This window comes from Octopus bimaculoides, chromosome 1 (genome assembly GCF_046866305.1).
Source record: "Octopus bimaculoides isolate indiv1 chromosome 1, ASM4686630v1, whole genome shotgun sequence".
NCBI classification, from domain to species: domain Eukaryota; kingdom Metazoa; phylum Mollusca; class Cephalopoda; order Octopoda; family Octopodidae; genus Octopus; species Octopus bimaculoides.
This window is the reverse complement of record NC_142928.1, coordinates 159602028-159611201: the sequence shown is the minus strand read 5'-3', so window position 1 is coordinate 159611201 and position 9174 is coordinate 159602028.

Genomic DNA, 9174 nt, shown 5'->3' with positions numbered 1-9174 from the left:
CACAGTAATTTTACAGGCGGTGGGAAGTTGACTACATCGACCTTAGTGCTCAACTGGTACTTATTTTACCTATCCCCAAAGGAGGAAAAATGGAATGACCTCAGCAGTACTTGAATGCCACTGAGAGTTTTGTCCGACTCACTAACGACTTTGCCAGCTCACCACCTTTAATAACAATAATTATAAAATACTGAGAGACATGAACCCGGTATAATTTAAACTGACTGCCTAGACAGGTGGAATTAAATTTTGTAAGATATACTGGGACTCCAACAGTTGACCAACTCAGCACTCTCCTCCAAATTAAGAGAAAAGCTTAACACAAAGAGAAAAGAAAGTCTGGAGCAGACGCCAGTATTCAGTTATAATGTTACAGCATATATAACTTTTGACGTATAGAAACATTTGCTTTTGTTTCTTAGCTTCAAGTTGCTGTTTTAAATATCTTTAACTCGAGGGAAAACTTTATGTAAGTTTAATATTATCCCTAATTCCACACCAACTCAATATTTATGCAGCCATTTGCAAACAAACAATCGAACTTAGTAAGCGAGCGAGTACAGTCGCCTTAAATATCCTCAGGCAAAGCAAACAGGCGTTAACCACGTGGCTAGTACAACCCACAAAAATGCAAACATAACACTCCATGGCAACAAATATGGTTGCAGTTCCTATGATAAATAAACAGTTAAATCTCAAACTGATCACATATCAGAAATGATATGTTTTTCCGATATTTCTAGAATTTTAATTAATTATAACACTTGCAGGCTCTGAACCTGAGAATCTAAAGTTTCTGAAAAGGATGTAAAAACAACAAGAAGACAGGATCATACTACTTCCAAACACTGCTAAACGTGATAAGCCAATGTTTGCGGATAAACTAAGAAATTTCGGTGTGCCAGAGGGAGTGTCGTTTTCAAATCAGTTGGTGGGTTACGGAGCGATAAAGAAAAAAATTAATTTCGTACATAGCCACAAGGCCTCAGGCTTATAAAAGAAGGGAACTGGGAACTAGCTAAGTAAATGAAGTGAAATGAAGCGAAATGCCTACAATCAGCAAGCAAAACCGGGTCATGGATTTGAACCTTCAAGAGATTATATCCATTTAACACAATTTTCCGGAGGGTATAAAAGTATTGGTTTTCTTTAGACTGAGAAAAAAAGAAGCTGAACTTTGTGGAGAGATGAATATATACTGTAATATGCACGTCTATATAAATGAAAGTAGTAGTTTACACAAGAATCGAAATCGTTCCGCTGTCCCCAATATTTTGGGTCGTTCATTCTCTTCTTTTTTTTTTAAATAGCTTGGAGAAAGGAAGAAAGGTCCATCACACTTTGTGAAAACTCCAAGACTTGTGAGAGGAGGCGAGTGAGTTAGTCGATGACTAGAGAGAGACTTGGGCTGTAAGTCCTGGCGGTACACGAAGAGACGGATATAGTCAAGAACAAAGTCAGTACCACCCCCTTAGTGACTTTCTCACAATTTCCGTTCAAGAAATATCATTTAAAAGGTTTTGGCCGACACAAAATATAGAAGATACTAATTGGGGGATCGATCCCAAATCTATGCAGATGTATTCTGCCACAAGCTAATGCTTTATTATTTGACTCTTGACAAAGGTAGGCTATTGAGGGACTCATAAACTACTTCGCTGCGAAGTAATGGTATTGAGCGTATATATATATATATACTTTGAATACAAGCACACACACACACACACACACCTGTGTACGTGTGCGTATGTAAGTCTACATACGTGGTACAATTGGTAATAACGGAAAATGGAATTCTTTAGAATAAAAATATTAACTTCCAGCAAAAGCACAACAGGGCAAATTCTCTATAAAAGCTTTATTGATTATATCGGGATCAATGCTTGACTGCTAATTATTTTGTCGATCCTGTAAGGTTATAAAACAAAATTTACTTAGAATGGATTTTGACCTTGCCATGTTGTTTGCTACAGTTTCCGATATATATATATATATATATATATATATATATATATATATATATATATATATGTGTGTGTGTGTGTGTGTGTGTGTATGTATGTATGTATGTATGTATTTGTACATGCTTACATCTATACGTATATATATGCATATGTGGGCATAGGACGTCACGAAACGTGTACAAAAAAATAGTACGAAGCACGAGTACATGGAACATGAACTATTCTTTCGAACAACGAAAGACACAAATGGATAAGAAAACAAACAACATAAAGAACGACCCTTCATCGGTTGTTGGCTGTTTTTCTAGTCTCGTATTTCGAGCATTTAACAACAATATACGCGTTCAATAAAATAGCTTATCCTGCAAACCAAATTAAATAAAATTTGGGATTTTGCGGAGGATCAAAATTGGTAACACAAACAGGACAGTGAAAACAAACAGGAAGGGCAGCTGAGCTTAAACGAGGTTGAGGTGGCGAACGCGTAAATCAAGCTAGGACAGGAGACAATCAAGAACACGTCTTCCTTGTTCCAGCTACAACGGAGAGAAAGATAGAAAGATGGTCGATGGTCACGTGAGCAAGGGAGGAGGATTGAGGGAGAGAGAGTGATAGAGTAATAGGATAGAATATTGGGAAAAGAGGAGGTAAAAGAATGAGAGAGAGAAAAAGAGCGTAAAATGAAAGAGTAAAAAGATCGCATAGAGTACGCATCAGAATTATTAAGATAAAACTTACTTGGAAGAGGATGAATGGCGTTCGATCATGTAATAATATATATATACGTTCACATGTACATACACATATAATGATATATATATACCTTCGCATGTACATACACATGTACACACACACACACAAACAGGTCTACAAACTTGCCCTATTACTCATGTACATCCATAAGTGCATACGTACATACTTACTTACATACATACATACATACATACATGCGTATAGTTATGCACACATGCGTATAGACATGCACACATGCATACGCATGTACACAGATGCATACGCACACACATGTACACACACATACATACATACATACATACATACATACATACATACATACATACATACATACATATATATCATGAACTAACTGTTACTTTCTCAGATGCAGTACAGAATTTTGTCAGTGAACAGGTCGCGGTCTCAAAGCGACGAAAATATTTTGACAAATTAAATTTAAATGTTGAAGTAAATCTAACGGTTTTTGTGTATTTTCAGTGGCTTATAAACACCTTCGACGCTGCAATTGTGTATATATATATATACATACATACATATATATATATATATATATATATATATATATATATATATATATGCACACACAAATGCGTGTGTGTGTGTATATGTGTGTGTATGCATATATACATACATATATGTACATACTTACATTTATACGTATATATATATATATATATATATATATATATATATATATATATATATATATATATGGGAGAATATACAAATAATAACAACAGACGAGGACAGGTGGTGTAAATAACAAAAGTATATATTAGTATGACGCTCGGGAATACGGAAAGTCTTTGACGTTTCGAGCTACGCTCTTCAACAGAAAGAATACGGAGACAAGGAGAAAAACACGGAGAAAAAAAATTGAATAGTGTTCAGTCAACGGTCAATCATAATAATGGCCGATCATAACAATGGCTGACCGGAAGTTAGAAATTCTTATTTCAGGAGAGCTAAGAAAGGGGGAGATAACAAACGGTGATCGGGAACGAGGGGCTGTGTGTGGGAGGTAGACTGCTGGTGATCTTGACGTATGTAGTGTGAAAATGGGGGAAGGGAGAAAGGGAGAAAGTAGTTGGTCAGTTGTAGTGTGTGCGTGGTGTGATGCGAGGGTATTGGTGTGGTGTGATGTGAGGGTGTTGGGAGGTGGGGAAGGCATGGGTGGAGTGTGGGGTAGAGGTAGGGGTCTGTGGGTAGGGTGGGGTATGTGGGTAGGGGTGGGGTGGGTGTAAGGAATTGGATGGGGTGGAGTGGGAAGGTAGAGTAGGAGTGTGTTGGGGTGTGGTGGGATGAGCTTATGAGGGGGTGTTGACGAGGAGGGAGAAGGGGAAGGTGGATGTAAGAGAGGGGGAAGATGGGTATGGGAGGGGAGAGGAAGAGAGGAGAGAGGGTGGGTATAAGAGAGGGAAGGGGGATTGAGAGAGGGGGAAGGTGGGTATGGGGGGAGAAAGAGGGGAAGGTGGGTATGGGGGGAGAAAGAGAGGAAGAGAAAGAGAGTGAGAGAGAGGGAAGAGGGGTATGGGGGGGAGAAAGAAAGGAAGAGAAAGAGAGTGAGAGAGAGGGGAAGAGAGTGAGAGAGTAAGGGTGAGAGAGTAAGAGGGTAAGAGTGTAGAGAGTAGGAGAGTAAGAGTGTTGAGAGTAAGAGTGAGAGAGGGGGGAGTACGAGAGAAGAGAGTGAGAGAGAGTAAGAGAGAGGAGAGAAAGAGTAGGGGTGAAGAGAAGTGGGAGTGGAGAGAAGTATGAAGAGAGGTGAAGAGACGTACAAAGAAGTAGGAGTCGGAGCAGGAGGTGGGGGAGGGGAGAGATGGGTGGTAGGAGGGAGGGTGGGGGAGAGAGACAGGAGGAGGGGGTTAGATGAAGAGTGGAGGGGAGTTGAGCCCATGTGGCGCAAAGGAGCGAAGATAGAAGATTAATCCCTGTTCACGGCGCAAACGGGAGTCCGGATGGCCCCTGTGCATGGACAATCCAAACATTTGGAAGTGGATGCGTGGAGTTCAGTCATATAATAATATAAATAATATATATATATATATATATATATATATATATATATATATATATATATATATATATATACATATATATATATATATATATATATATATATATATATATATATATATGCATATATACATACATATATGTACATACTTACATCTATATATATATGCATATGTGGGCACAGGACGTCACGAAACGTGTACAACAAACAAGTACGAAGCACGAGTACATATGCATATATATATATATATATATATATATATATATATGCATATATATATATATGCATATGTACTCGTGCTTCGTACTTGTTTGTTGTACACGTTTCGTGACGTCCTGTGCCCACATATGCATATATATATAGATGTAAGTATGTACATATATGTATGTATATATGAATATATATATATATATATATATATATATATATATATATATATATATATATTATTTATATTAGTATATGACTGAACTCCACGCATCCACTTCCAAATAAGTTTTATCTATCTATCTATCTATCTATATATATATATATATATATATATATATATATATATATATATATATACAGAGAGAGAGAGAGAGAGAGAGAGAGAGAGTTAGACAGTATATATATTTATATATATGTACTAAAAAGTACTCCATCTGGTGAGAGATAAATATTATTTATTTAAAGGTCACAATATATGTATTAAAGAGCTGCCAATAGATTCATATGCTGAGAGAACTCAAACATATTCTCCAGGCGCAGACCACATATCATAACGAGCTAAAGAAATTGAATAATAGAAGAAACGCGAAAAAACTGAGACGGCAGCCTATAGAAAACGCAGGCAGTAAACAATGGAAAACGAAAAACGGAAAACGAAAAACAGAAACTAAAATGCTGGGTTTAATGAATTCAGTGGTTGTCTGCTAGTATTCAGAAAAGACATAATTTTCATTTGGATATAGGAGTTTCAAAATTAGTTAATCTAGAAGTATCCATATCTTCAATAAAAGATAGAATTACAGGTAACATCATTCGAGGGGCTCCTACAGTTTTCGTCTAGGAGGTTGCGTCGACTCGTGACTATACAATATGACACTTGTCTATGATATCATGCAGCGGATTGAAACATAAACCACCATGATTGCGAAGGAGAGGAAACATATATGTATGTATATGTGTATACGTGATGTGACGCTATTTAGCTTGGAGATAAGGGGAGGGTAGTAGCAAATTAGAAAGGGTATAATAAAAATGAAGTTAAATAGAAAGAACGGTGCCTAAACACACAGACAGTAAAAATCTTATCAAAATATGAGCTTACGTAATACAACATATGCAATAATAACACGGTGGTCCGTAAAGTCATGGTGGGATTTCAAAACTATTGAGATAACTTGCAAGGCTGCGCATTTCATAAGCCTGCTGAATAAGAAACCAAATGACATACCGTTTAACTTAAGTACAGTTTAGCTTAAGTACAGTTTAGCACAGTTTGATAATGCTTTCATTTGTTGCCCTACACGCATCTAATCGATACTCAAGTTCTTGCCACATACGACGAAGAACATCAGGTGTAACAGATTGAATAGCGTCACTGATTCTCTCCCTCAAGTGCCCTGTGCCGGTAACAGGAACACTGTACACTCGTTCCTTGGTACAACTCCAGAGTTAAAAAATCTAAAAGCGTGCGGTCCGGCGATCGTGGAGACCATACCTTCCTTCCACCTCTTCCTATCCACCGCCGTTGAAAGGTCCTATCCAGAAAGTCACGAGCAATTCTGCCGTAGCGTGGAGATGCCCCATCGTGTTAAAAGATGATAGCTGTACCTACATCCTGTATTTGTGACTCTACTTACAGGTCCTACATACTAAGATAGTTGTTTGACGTCACAGTGGTCTCCGTAAGGAAAAGCTGCCTATTACTCTATCATGTGTGGAGCTGTCACGCTGGTGCTCAATGTAGGCATGTGGCGGTTCCTCAGCCCATATCCTGACGTTATGACGATAAACACGTCCATACACATGAAATGTAGCCTCATCACTAAACACGATGTTTTGTAGAAATCGTTCGTCATTTTCCATTGCATCAAGTCTCCCTGTAGCAAACTCAAATCTCTTGGGTCTATCGGTTGAGCGAATGCTTGTAAGAACTGCAGTTTGTAAGCCGTAAATCGAAGGCATTTCTTCAGGACTTTGTGAACTGTGATCTTTTAGAGACCTAGTTTTTTTTTTTTTTTTTTTAGCGCAGATACGCACCTATTTCTTTGCGCTCCGTAGGTAGGCGTCCTTTATAGACTCAGCAGACTCGTCACTAACAGATGGCCTTCTGGGACGTTTTACATCCAACAAGCTGCTAGTTTCCTTACGCTGGCGATCCCAAAGGCAGATGTTGTTTTCATGTGAGGTTCTTCATTAAACAAGCGACGATATTCACGACAAACACGCGCCACAGATTCAAATTTTGCAAGGCAAAGAACACATTGAACTTTTCTTTGCACCGTCCACATCTTGACTGATATATCGGCTTGGAGTGGCGTCGTTCACGTCACCGCCACATGACTGGCTTCACGCCCATCTGATCCGGCTGGAGTATCGATTAGATGTGTGAAGGGCAACAAATGGAAGCCATATTAAACTGCACTAAACTGAAATTATTTAAACTATCTTATTCAATACGTGTTGCAAATTACATCAAAAAATAGTTTTGAAATCCCATGACTTTACTAAAACCTATCAAGGTGGAGCCCCAGCATGGGCACAGTGTGATAGTCAGTTGGAGATTGCTGGAGATGCAGTCTCCCACAATCCAGGGAGCATGATAAGTGAAATATATTTTAATATGATTTGAACTAAAAAGGTAAAAGTGACACAACTAAAATTACTAAACAACTTTTTTTTTTAATTGGGTAGGGAGCAATACTTTCCATCGACCCTCAGCTTCACCAATCCAACACAGATTAAAAATCATTGGCGCTGTAATATTTCAACTCAGAAAATAAAACATGTAATTAAATTATTACATTTATTTTGTTCGATTCTCTACCAATTCTGCCATCTACCGAGTATAAAAACAGTTATAAATAGAGTTTAATAATATTCACACAAGTTTTAAATGCTAGCTGTTTCTTTTTGAGAAGCAAGCTTTTTTCCCGTCTATTTAATATTCAATGTGTGTAAATGTATACTTTTCAAAGAAGCGTGTGAGTCACGTACATATGGTCTTCTCAAGCTGTTTCTGAAACAACGTCCGTGAAAACAACATGAAACGACCACCATCATGCGACGTGGTTGACCCATTTGTATTTCACTATATAAACAAATGATATCAGGAGAATAATGATTTAATTTTTAAAATAATATACCGATAATTAGTATTTGAAAAATTGTCGTCCACGCTATCAAATACCAAAATTACTTTTGCATCACATCTGTTTTAACATACCAAAAATTATAACTGAAAAGATTGTTGAAATGTCACTGAATCATCGAAGTCCCACTAAACACTCTCGCATTTACGAGTTATCCAGATGAACAGTAACATGATTGTTTAGGCAGCCAGAAATAGCAGCAAATGTCCCTCAAATTGTACTGTGTCGTCTTAAAACGGACAGCTTGGAAAATGTAGTCATGGATACATTATACGTTTAAAATGATGTAAAAGGTACAAAACAAGATGGTTTTTAAAATAAAGGCTCAACACCTTTGACTGTTTGAACAAAGAGGATCGACATGGAAAAAACACCATTATCTTTCGCTTTTATTCGGTGTCAAAAGAACAGGGCAGACAATCAGGGAGACCATCCAATTCCAAATTATCAGCTACAGTCAATTTTTTTAGTCATTAAAGAACACGAATGTAGATGAAGAAAAATGGAGAATCTTACATGACACTTTTCACAAGTGACGTGAACTTATGCTGATATGAAATTGAAACATAATAACAAGCACGATAATACCCAAAACTCCATGATTGGCTGCTGTTGAATTAGAGAAAATAAAACGCCAATAAGCTTTAAGTGAAATTGAACTGAGAAGAAGAAAATATAGTACAAAACATATCCATATTTTATCAATTAATGCCCTCATTGTGTGTCACGTCTATTATTGTTTTACATATGTGCAAGAATAACCTCTCAAATGTGTGTTTTTCTTTATCTTTGTTCATTGCGCTTCGTCACCGAACCCCATCTTGTTTGTTCAGCCAGCATAACATTCACCTTTTGCCCTCACCATGCCCTACTGTATCTCTACTCTCTGTACTTCTATTGCACATCTCTCCAGACAACTCACAGCATTCGATGTCGTATTAACCATTAAATTGCGAACGTTCTGCTTTATTTCCAACTTGCCTTGTTTTACAATATCCTGTTGATGCAAAACACTTCAGATCCTAAATCTGTGTGTTTTTTATATTGTTTTTTACACTTTTTTGTACAAAACAAGACAAAA